Genomic DNA, 12,500 nt, shown 5'->3' on the forward strand with positions numbered 1-12,500 from the left:
TATTCATTGCATAGCAAGTTTTACTTTTGTTGTTAGCATTGGTACTTATTTGGTACAATTTGCCATTGCTGAATGTTTAAAATGTTATTGCCCACCAAGGCTGATTGTGATGTGGGTTTGATGATGTGAACTTTTCAATGTATGGAAGGCAAATGAATCTTTCTCACTCACATAGTTCCAGTAAGAATAAGCATTTCTAAGACTTTTGCTCATGTGATACTTGTGGATCTGGTTCCATGAGGAAAATGTTATCTGTAACATCATCTGTACCTATACTGATTCCACTTTCCCTAACTGACTCTAGGTAAGTCCAACTCTTTCCTTTTTTTTTTTTTTTCCTTCTTTTCCATCTCTCCTGCCATCATTTACCCCTCTTCCTGAAGCCACTAGATTTCTTTCTTTCTCCTTATAACAGGCAGCAGGTTAACTCAGCTGGCTAGATTAAGGAAAGAAAACTTGTTCTACCCTATGTGAACTCTGCTTTTCTCTTACTTGTAAAATAAGTTTCCCAGCACAATGGAACATACACGTCACTTAGCCATACTCTGGTCAGATTTCCTGCACTTGAAGATGATTTTGGGCAAAGCATGACCACTTCCAAGTCCTCATCATATTCATATGTAGCATCCTGCTGTTGTGCATGCTCAGAGAAGCCCAGGTCCTGTTGAAGGAAAAATGTCATTCTTTTCAGTACCTAACATAAGGCATAGTGGGTGGCTGCCCATGCATGCAGCAAGTCCAAAAATCTGTGGGATGTTTCCCACACATTTCCAGTTTTCCCCTCTCTCCCCTGCTTTCCCTGAACCTGAAACCTAGATTCAGGACATACTACCCCACCTTTTATTTTTTAATCTTATTCTCTGAGGTCTCTAATTCCAGGCTAATGAACTGCTAGAACATGAAGAGGTTTCCATCACTCAGCAGAAATCCATAGAAGACTTGCCTCCTGTTGTGGGGTTTACAAGAAGAGGGGACAGAGAGATTGGCTTTGAGGCATCAGTGCCTGAAGAACAGGCTCATGTCCTTTTTCTTTCTCCAAGTAATCTGTTTCATTTTATAGAACTTCAGTTGCTGGTGTTAGATTCCTTTCACCTACTAAAACTTGTCTCCTGGGAACCAGTTCTTTTCAATATCAGTCTAATCACGTAATTAGGAAGAAGAAACAGCAACACAAGATGCAGCAGTACTGTCTCGCTATCTGTTTTAGAGGCCCACTGATGCCTGTTTGAAATCCCAGTTTCATTTGTCCTTAACAAGTACTGGCAGAACAACAATGTTGTAAAGAAGATATCCATCTGTCAAATGACAGCCTGGCTTTGGTACTGAACTACCTCTGGTGACTGAAGGCACAGAATGACATGAGGAACTCATTTTTTTGCCCATCCACATTTTCTTTTGGGTACTTTCTGGGATGGCCTGACACTTTCTTACACAGTGTGCCAAGAGATAAACGTGATGAGTGGAAAGGTGATCTTCTCTTCAACTGCTTAACAGAGGAAGGGGAGAGCTGAAGAAATACAGGTTTCCAAAGCAGAAGACAGCTCCACTGAGGACTGTAAAACAACATCTGAAAAATCACCTGTGTCTAAACAGGGGTTTCATCTTTCTATGCAGGACAATAAGTGTCTACTAGCCTGGACCATGCTTGTAGCCTTGTTTATTTCAGCAATAATACGCACTGAGGTGCATTTTCCCTCAGCCAGAACCCCTATGTTAGCCTGCATAGAGGCAATTCATACATACTTCTTCAGGAAAAAAAAGAAAATTATATTATTTTGTGAAATAAGAAAAATTGATGGGACAAGAATAAACAATTACAAAACAGTTTTATATATAAGAATATTAATTTGTCACTGACTTCCATATTGTTTCCATATGCTGAATGAACTAAGCACTGCATTTCTTTAGAAGTAGTACTGTAAGGGGAATATTCAGCCTTCCTGAAAATAAAAGTTTCTAGACCTTTCTCTGGCAATGATAGAATTTAAAATATGATGTAAGTGCTGTGACTGAATCACTGCTTTTAATGGAACACGCAGCTGAACTTTCACCTCTGTGTCAAGATACAATGAACCTGAGGATCATTTTGTGTAAAGTTAGAAATAGCTCTGGAGACATCTTATTTCTAACCTCTAGCCCTCTTTGGAAGAAGGCCTTTAGACAGGTCTGTTCATTATGAGTATTATAAGTGAACAGGACTTGTTGAGAGGTAAATAGTGAGAGCAGAACACACAGAAATTTTTGGAAAGGGGAAAGATATTTGCTTTACAAATCCACTTCAGAAAGCTCAGTTTGACTCTGAAGCAAACAGACGTTATACGACCTATACCAACACAACTGTTTCTAGTAAAAGTAAATGTTTTCCTGGCTCCTGTTGACAAAAAGAGAGTTGGGTTAGTCACATTGTATTTTCAGCATTGATGACTTGCTCCTTTCAATAGCTTATTGTAAAAATCCATGATACAGGTAATAGGGTAGTGCACATACACTGTTCTGTGGCTCTATCAACCACAATTTACTTTAACATTTCATTATAGCTTTTCTGCAGATGCTAAGAAAACCTTCCATTTATTAGAAATTAATAGTGAGAAATCTTTTTGTATTACAAATCTGAGAAATTGAGTTTATCTGTCAGACAAAAAAAAAAAAAGAAAAAAGAAAAAAATTATACCAGCATGTTATTTTTTCCTGTTCCTCTTGTTTGCGTGGAACATTGTCTGAAGGCCTATAATGCTTTTCAACCCCTTTTTCCTTTTGGTTACAGCTAACAATCTCCAGTTGGAAAAGTGATGATGATAATATTTAAGGGTTTCCCGAAGCAGCAGATGCTCATCAGTTCTGAATTTTCCTCTGGATTTCTGAGCTGTTCTCAGTATGCAGTGCTACTTGTTCAGCTTTGCTTGTCTCTGTCAGGAAACATTTTGTGAGAGACATACAACTAACACACAAATTCAGTCCCAATATGACTATGATAATCACAGTAGGAATTCTTGCTAGAATAAGCTCAGGAACTCAGGAGCTCAGCAGCAACATCCCAACAAAGAGGAAGTCTACAGGGGGTGGAAGCAAGGACAGGTAACCTGGGAGGAATGCAGAAACATTGTCCGAGAAGGTATCAAGATATGAAAGATAAAGCACAGATAGAACTGAATCTGGCCAAGGACATCCAGAACAACAAGAAGGGCTTCTACAAGTACCTCGGTGACAAAAGGGACACTAAGGAAAATGTGGGCCCTCTCCTGAAGGAAAAAAAGAGATCTGGTTATCCAGGACAGTGAAAAGGCCAAGGTACTGAATGCCTTCTTTGCCTGAACTTTTATCAGCAAGACTGGACTTCAGTAATCCCAGGTTCCAGGGATCAGGCTGAATGGATGGAGTAAGGACCTTTTGTGGAAGAGAATCAGGTCAGGGAACACTTGAGCAAAGTGGACATTCACAAGTCCATGGGCTCTGACAGGATGCACCCATGAGTACTGAGAGAGCTGGCAGATGTCATTGTGAGGCCCCTCTCTATAATCTTTGCTTGATCATGGCAACTGGGAGAAGCACCTGAAGATTAGAGGAAGGCAAATGTGACTCCTATCTTCAATAACAGCAAAAAGAAGGACCTGGGGAACTATAGGCCTGTCAGCCTCACCTCAATCCCTGGGAAGGTGAGGGAGCAGTTAATTCTGGAAACCATTTCCAGGCACATGAAAGAGGAGAAAGTCATGAGGAGTAGTCAGAAATGATTCACCAAGGGGAAGTCATGCCTGACCAACCTGGTAAGTTTCTATAATGATATCACCAACCTGATGGATGAGGGGGGAGCAGTGAATATTGTCTTCCTGGACTTCAGTAAGGCCTTTGTCCCCTCTGTGATTCTCACAGAGAACTGTTGAATGGCTGGACCCAGAGGGTACTGATTAGTAAAGAAAAGCTTACTTGGAAGCTTATAGCAAGTGGAGTACCCCAGGGGTTAGTCTTGTTTAACAACTTAATTATCAATCTGGATGGTGGGATAGAGTGCACCCTCAATAAATACACGGATGACATGAAACTGTGGGGAGTGGCTGGCTCAACAGAGGGCCAAGAAGCCAACCAGAGGGACCTTAAGAGGCTGGAGAGGTGAGCTGACAAAAGTCTCATGAAATTCAACAAGGAAGAAGTGCAAAGTCCTGCACCTGGGGAAGAACAGTCTCAATCACCAGTACACGCAGGGAGCCACCCAGCTGGAAAGCAGCTCTGCAGAGAAGGACTTAGGAGTCTTGGTGGACTGCAAGTTAAACATGAGTCAGCAATGTGTCCTTGCTGCTAAGAAAGCTAATGGCATTCTTGGCTACATTACGCAAAGTATCACCAGCAGGGCAAGGGATGTGATCGTCCACCCTTAACTTGGCATTGGTGAAACCAAACCTAGAGTACTGTGTCCAGTTCTGGACTCATTGCAGGAGTGATCTAGACATACTGGAAAAAGTCCAATGGAAGGCTACCAAGATAATTAAGAAACTGGAGCACCTATCCTATGAGAGAGCTGGGCCTGTTCAGCCTAGAGAAGAGGTGGCTGAGAGGGAGTCTAACCAATGTGTGTAGATACCTGAAGGGATGATGCAATGAATACAGAGCCATGCTGTTTTCGGTGGTGCCCAGCACCAGGATGAGAGGCAGTGGGTACAAACTGGAACACAGGAGGTACTGTCTAACCATTAGGAAGTACTTTACTATGCAGGTGACGTAGCACTGGCACAGGTTGCACAGGGAGTCTGTGGAGCCTCCCTCCTTGAAGATCTTCAAAAACCACCTGGACATGGTCCTGGGCACCCTGCTCTGGGTGTCCCTAATTGAGCAAAGGTGTTGGACCAGAAGACCTCCATCATTCTGTGACTCTATGAACATTTGTTTGAATTTTACTTTTGTTGTTGTTGGTGGTGGTTTTTGTTTGTTTTGTTTTGTTTTGTTTTGTTTCCATGGAAGGAAGAAGCTAAAATGTTCTGGCTGGTATTTGTCATGAAACCACCAGTTCCTTGCTCTAAATCAAGTTCTGTTGTAAAAGTTATCAGCCTCTTAAAAATCAAAGAACAAAAAGTCTCTTGTACTTGCTGAAATGTTACCTCTTATACCATTATAGACAGACATAAGTATATAACGTTAAAGAGTTGTAATCTGGATAAAATAAATGAAGTACATCTGTTGTTGTACATGTATCATCCATATAGCTATTGAAATTATTTCTAAGCTGTAAACAAAGCACATGTAGAAAAACTGAAAATCATCAAGGTAACAAAATATACTAAGAAAGAGTTTTTATATCTCACAGGAAAAAATGCATGACCTTGAAGACAGACAATGGGAACCTGAAGAGTATGAAGTGCAATGTTATACACATAGGACTAACAATAATGTCTGTAGTAAAAAGTTCATCTGCAGAAAACAACTGAAAAGGTAAGAAAGAAACTCATACATGTTAGTCTAACATAGAATCATAAGATGTCTATGATTCACAAAGGTGATGGTATCATAAAAAAGGCAAATACAATCTTTGTCTCAATCATTTCCTAGAAAAGAAGGTAAGATTGACAACAGTGTTCAGGCTTTGACAGATCTAATGTGAGCTACTGTGTACAATTCTAGTTATTAATATTCAACAAAAAGTCATTTCAAATGAAACCAGACAAAAGATTATTAGATTAATCTATAGGAAAAGATTAAGGAACACTCATTTCTTTCAGCAAAAATAAATAAACAAAGAAACAAACAAATAAAGTTAAAATAATTAAAAAAAAAAAAAAACAAACACAAAAGTTAAAAAACTCTATGACTTCTGTCTAAGAAAACACCAGTGTTAGGGCAAAAGCACACAGCTAAATCTTGTTACTAGAAATCGGCATCATGTAACTAAGCATAAATACAAGCTAGAAATATCAGTGCAGTTTCTTCTCATAGGAATTATTTAGACAAAAGTCTTAGGAGCTTACATTCAAATTTGATCAGTTTAAGAAGCAGATTACACAAGACATTTGCCTGTAATAAGAGAAGACTAAATTTGATGACAGTGGAAGTCCCTTTCATTCATATACGCTCTGCTTTGAAGTCACCCCCCCAAAAATAATTAATAGCTGCCCTTGTAAATAATTACTGATAGAGGTAGACATGAGATACTGCAAATATTAGGATTTTTTTTTTGTTTAATCATGCAGTGATATGCATGCTAAGCTTTTTTACCTAACAAATAATTATCTAAATATTTTATACACACAGCCACAAGAAATGTTCTCTGTAATCAAACCACTACATCAAATTTCTTTATGTTTAATGAGCTGGTTCATTTAGAACATACAGCAATATCCTTTTTTTTTTTTTTATGGGAAGAGGTATAGTATGAAGGGACTTGATAGCAAAGAAAGAGCTGCAGAAGTTGGCCAAATGTGAGTTTCAGAAAGAGAACTCACTATAGGGACATGCTGTTATTTCATTTCTCATTTCTACTGTCTACTGTTATCCTGTACCCTGCTCAAATTGAGTTTATTCAGTTCCCTCTTTCTACAAATTTGGAGTCAGAAGATGGATATTGTATACCCACCCCCCCTTGTGAGTCTTGACTATTTTATCATAACTTGATTAACCCTAAGAAGTGAAAAGTCACGTGCTTGTGACTCAAAGGGAATTGTTGACGAAGGTCTGCAATTTGGCAAGAAGTGCTTAGCAATTCTCTGCTTAAAATGTGAATAACTTCTTTATACACAATCTTACAACTAACAGTAAGTCTATTGTATTGTTATTACAGTGTGTTGTAACACAGCCTGTGCACCAGCTGTTCTTGTTTACAGCATGAGAAAACCCCTCATCATAAAGGCTTATGTTTAAACAGAAAGCATGGCATATATTCTGCTCATGCTATATGCACGTAGTTCTTATGAACTATTACATGAACTAACTGTACAATTTGATGATCGCTAAGATCTAATTAGATTGTAGGTGAATGGACCTTTCATCTTTCATCCTCTCATCCTCTCATATGCTCTCTCTATATCTATGCATGGATGTATATACACAGATTTAAATTAGAAAGAATATGTTTATTATTATACTTGCTCTACTAAATAGGTAACAAGGTGTTATTATCACTATATAGAATTAATTGCTTTGGCTTAATTAACTGAGTTAATTTGTATCCTTTTCTGTTTTCTTAAAATCAGCCTATTTTTTAATCTAAAAGACTGTGTCGACATATGCAATATGTGGAGTGCCCTTCTATTTATGTAGTACTGATAATAAGGCACCACACAATTCCTCTTAAGTTCTCAGTAATGAAGTGCTGGCATGTGTCTGATTTTTCTCCACATGGTTTTAACGAAGAGCTTTTCAGTTTTACTGGTACATAATTAGAATATATGCACAAATCCCACTCTATTGCTCCAATGTAATTAAAGATCTTTCTTCAAGAAGAAAATTATAAAGCTTTTTAAGCAGCTTCTTTTAAGCTTCTGAAACTAGAAATGCTTGACTAAAAGCATTTTTATGCATGAATCAATCTTCTGAAATATTTCTGAAAACAATTAATAATGGTCTGTTTAAGAGAAACCATATAAGTTGTTCAGTGTGGGAGAGGAGTTTCTCAACATTGTCTTCAGCACAACTTTTCCAACTGTCAGGAAATGCAGAATGTTCAGGCATTCTGCTCATGCAGAAGATTTTAACCCCCTTTCATGATAAGTAGTTTAAAAGAATCTCTTGACAGGGTTATTTATCTATCTGGATGCCTTATACTAGATACTCCAGTAAAGCATAAAGGAAAAGACCCTCTCCTTCTCAAAAAGTATGCAATATAGGACCATACAAGTAAAACTAAGTCATTTAAACTTTGCCTCCTCTTTCAAAACATGCCCAGAGTGCACAAAACAAGGGCACATAACAGACACAACACTTTACACAGCAGTTTCCGGGCTCAGCTTCTTCTATTCCTTGGAATTGTTGGAAGATTTTTGGGAACTCTTCCTAGAATACTGGGGTGCCTGCTGCTGCTGGAAAAGTTTGGGCACTAGAAGATTTTGCTGCTAGCAATTTCAGTTTGTAAAAACATCTACTAGACTTTCTTGCTTAAAAGGTGCTTAGACCTTTTGTCCGCTACTAAATCCTGTTGAGGGGCTGTCACACACCCACTGAGCTAGTGCTAGCAGATGATCTATATCACTGTCACACCTACAGGGCAGCAAGCAGTAGCTAGTAGATGGAATAGTTTGTGCAGGGGTGTGCATGGAAGGGAGCTGGAAGGCAGCTTAAAATAGCATGAGTCCGCTCAGCAAATTTGGGGATGTGCCACAGGGTGCAGTTCCCAGCATCAACTGGACAGATTGGTGATATAGCAGAGGCCTCGACACTGAGCTCTGAAGGGCAGATGGCATGCAGGTCTGGGGCTACAGAAAGGGCCTGGTGGGCCTGGTGCAGGAGATGGTGTCCTTGCCTGCAGGAGGTGTGCTCTGGATTAGAGCTGTAAGTATTATTTATGATTTACGATTGTAATCTTAACTCGGCTCCTTTATGCGTATTCTTTACGATAGTCTTTTATTACGAAATTGAATATATTCACTCCCATCTTATTCAGTGCTAAAGGAATGGTGTCCATGTAGGAGACAGTTATTCACAATCTATTTTCAGTCCTCATTCTCACTGTGGAACCTCATGTAAAACAAATGCACAACACTCAAACTATAGCTTGAACAAAGAATCAACAAATTCCTACTATCCATTAGGCAACAATTTCAGATGTGTAAGCTTCTAACTTTCTAAGTCAATGAGAGCAGAGTAATTCCAAAAAAGTTTTAAATCCTACCATTACTTCTTTAAAAATGAACCTTTGGAAATAGGGTTAATTATTCCTGATTACATATATCTACATATATATGTAAGTCTGCAGATGGCACTAAATTAAGAGGAGCTGTTGACTCCCTCCACAGTAGAGAGGCCTTGCAGAGAGATGCAGACAAATTAGGAGGCTGGGCAATCAGCAACCACATGAAATATGTCACCAACCACATGAGATATATCAAGAAGAAATGCTGGATTCTGCACTTGGGATAGGGCAACCCTGGATATACATACAGATGAGAGGTTGGCAGCCAGGAAGGCCAGCTGTATTCTGGGGTGCATCAAGCATGGCATTGCTAGCAGGTAAAGGGAAGCGATTGTCCTGCTCTGCTCTGCATCGGTACAGCCTCACCTCGAGTACTGGGTACAGTTTTGGGCGCCACAATATAAGGAAGATATAAAACTGTTAGAGAGTGTCCAAAGGAGGGCTACGAAGGTGGTGAAGGGGCTGGAGGGCAAAACTTTTGTAGAAGCACCTGAGGTCCCTTGGTTTGTTCAGCCCAGAGCAGAGCAGGCTGAGGGGAGGCCTCATGGCGGCCTGCAGCTCCCTCACGAGGGGAGCGGAGGGGCAGGCGCTGAGCTCTGCTCTCTGGGGACAGCGACAGGACCCGAGGGAACGGCATGGGGCTGGGACAGGGGAGGGTCAGGCTGGGTGTTAGGGAAAGGTTCTGCACCCAGAGGGTGGTCGGGCACTGGGACGGGCTCCCCAGGGCAGCGGTCATGGCCCCAGGCCTGACAGAGTTCAAGAAGTGTTTGGACAGTGCTCTCAGACACAGGGTCTGATTTTTTGTGGTCCTGTGTGGAGCCAGGATTTGGACTCACGGATCCTTGTTGGTCCCCTCTAACTCAGGATATTGCATGAATCTATGATTATATGCTATTTATGTATCTCAGACTAAGTATAGAGATTATCAGCAAAATTGCCAAAAAATGTTGATGGATTTGAATGACAAATTTAAGCAGTATCTGGTAAGAGCTGGTGAGGGACTTTTTAAGAGTGAGTATAGTGACAGGACAAGGAGTAATGGCTTTTAACTAAAAGAGGGGAGATTTAGATTAGATATAAGGAGGAAAATTTTTAGTATGAGGGTAGTGAGGCACTGGCACAGGTTGCCCTGAGAAGCTGTGGCTGCCCCAGTTCAAGGCCAGGCTGGATGGGGCTTTGAGCAACCTGGTCTAGTGGGAGGTGTCCCTGCCCATGGCAGGAGGTTTGGAACTAGATGATCTTTAAGGTCCCTTCCAACCCAAACCATTCTATGATTTTATGAGAGCACTGAGAAGGGTTACATTTGCATCAACAATTAACCACAAACTGAAATAAACATTTAGAAAATTAATACTGTGGGATTCATCTCATCTGCCTTCAGATGGATTCAATACAGATAGATATATATGTGTAAGCTGGTGATCCTGGATTTCCCTTATAATGAGTGGAGAAAAATTGTTGATTTTATGGCACTGACTTATGGCATCTGACCTACTGTAGATGCCAGCTTTAGACTGAGACAGACCATTCTTTGGAAGCACCTGCCTTATTCTTCACGTGAAAGAAACCAAAATGGGTAGCTCAAAATGAGTTAAGGTTAATTAAGTTTAAGACCTACTTTTAGCATTTGCATCTCTTGTGATCCTGATTTGAAGACCATGTGTTCCTTGAGGGCCATCCATGGGATGCATTTGAATAACCACTCCTGATGAAGCATCTTTCCATCTTTTTCCTCAACATTATTTCTCATACTCACAGATTACACTTCTTTGTCCAGCATAATATCCCTAACTGAAAATTGCCAGAATTGATACTTTCCTTCTACTTGCAAGAAATATAAACAATCTTAACATATAGAAACTTTAAGACCCTCAGAAAAGGACTCACAATTCTGTGTCATATGGAGATTTATGATGCATGCCTTATGGCAATCTTCTGTGTAAATAAGCAAAAAGGTTCTTCATATTATGACATCCTGCCCTTGACTACTTGATCTTTTCAGTTTCCTTTGTGATTCTATGCCTGCTCTTATTTTCTCTTACTTACACTATTCAGATCTATGTCTCTTACAATCCTCTTTCCCTGTGGTTTCTTTATCCATCCTACTATTGCTTTAATTCCTTTCACATCCCTTAGCCTTTGAACAGCTTCATACTCCTTCTCTGAGAAGAACCATACTCTACAAATTCTGGCCAACAATCAAGTTCATTCAAGAAACATTCCAGTACCAATTTGTTCACTGTTAAACATTCCATTCATTTCTTTTTGTTTTAAATTGTTATTTCATTATTTGTTTTCTGTTTAGATTAATGGTTCGCTTCTCAGGTGAGGGACCTTATCTTTTATGTAATTCTAAAGTTACATTAGTATCACATTTTCACATTTGCAGTCATATACTTATTTAGATTTGCATGCATGAACATCATTGCATGATGTTGTATGCATGAACATTTTGAATAACCAGTTAAAGAGTTGTTATAAAAATATGCATAGAGCAAGCATTGTCTCAGAAAACCTTATAAAATCATTTTAAAAAAGTCTAAGTCCATGACAAAGAAGACTTTCCACAAACACACAGTCAACTACTATTATCTTTCATTATATGCTATACCCTCTCTGTATCTGCTTTCCAAATTTGTGTAATTCATCTGGATACGATGAATTCTGATCAGAAACCTGAGCATTCATAAGAAATATCAGTTACAAAAGTGAAAAATGTAGCAGGAGTTTGTATTAGAGAACCACAGTACCGAAAACGAAATCCTCAGTTCACTACAAAAAAAAAAATACTCATCTCAGTCACTGTTAACAAGACATAGGGTGAATGGGTAGTCTGTTTCTGGATATGTCTGTCGAACTGAACACTGGTTAGTTTTAGGTATTTTTCATTTTGCACTTTCTCATTGATCTTAGTTTGAAGTTACTCAGGCACTACTGAAAGCTGGACTAATACCAAATAAATAAATAAATAAATAAATAAACTTCTTTACCAAAAAAAGACCCTATTGACCTTGTGTAGTAGAGCAGGATTGCCAGGCTGTACCTAAACTGTGCAACATGGTTTCTCAGCAACGCACCTGCATTGCTAGTCTCTCCATCATACAGATTCGAGGTTCTGTGAGAATATATCACAGATCTATCTCTGCCAAACTCTCAAATTTTCATGCTGTTGGACCCATGGAGTATTGTGCATTGGCATGGAAAATCCAGAAAAAGTATTTCGGTTGTACACTGATTCCATTATGGAAAGTAATGGCAGCGTATACCCTCTAAGCAGGCATTTATTCTAGAGAAAAATAAATGTCTTACATATCTAGAAGAGCTATATTTGCTCCAGCTAGCCTTCTGACTAATACTGAATATTTAAGATACTCTTTCTGTGAAGAGAGATCTTTTCCCTTATAAAAGAGTGTGCTAGGTATACTTGACACACTCTTGTACTTGAACCAAATCCATGTTTCACAGCTGTAAGAGGCAAAACTGACTCTCACATTAAATGATCTGTAAACGCAATGCTGTCTAAGCTAAAAGTGTATGAGATTATGAAACTATTGTGTTGACCCACTTTTCATTGCTGTTCTGAAACATCGCCCTTGAAGGTTAAAACTAGAAGGTGCTACAGTCAAAGAGATTTTGAAAAAAATGTCCAAAACAAGTGGCAGCTCTGAAG

At 39.3% G+C, this 12,500-nt stretch overlaps 1 long non-coding RNA gene across 1 annotated transcript in view; it reads left to right on the forward strand.

Moving 5' to 3' along the window:
* Positions 1 to 1,162: 1,162 nt before the first annotated feature.
* LOC125180062 (uncharacterized) overlaps positions 1,163 to 12,500 on the forward strand; it is a 12,731-nt gene continuing 1,393 nt past the window's right edge. Inside the window, exons 1-3 of the long non-coding RNA XR_007158290.2 lie at positions 1,163 to 3,764; positions 5,297 to 5,421; positions 12,430 to 12,500. The exon at positions 12,430 to 12,500 is cut by the window's right edge and continues 1,393 nt beyond it. This is a non-coding gene — a long non-coding RNA (uncharacterized lncRNA). The remainder of the gene's footprint in view (positions 3,765 to 5,296; positions 5,422 to 12,429) is intronic.

The sequence above is a fragment of the Anser cygnoides genome, chromosome 3 (assembly GCF_040182565.1).
Source record: "Anser cygnoides isolate HZ-2024a breed goose chromosome 3, Taihu_goose_T2T_genome, whole genome shotgun sequence".
Taxonomy (NCBI): domain Eukaryota; kingdom Metazoa; phylum Chordata; class Aves; order Anseriformes; family Anatidae; genus Anser; species Anser cygnoides.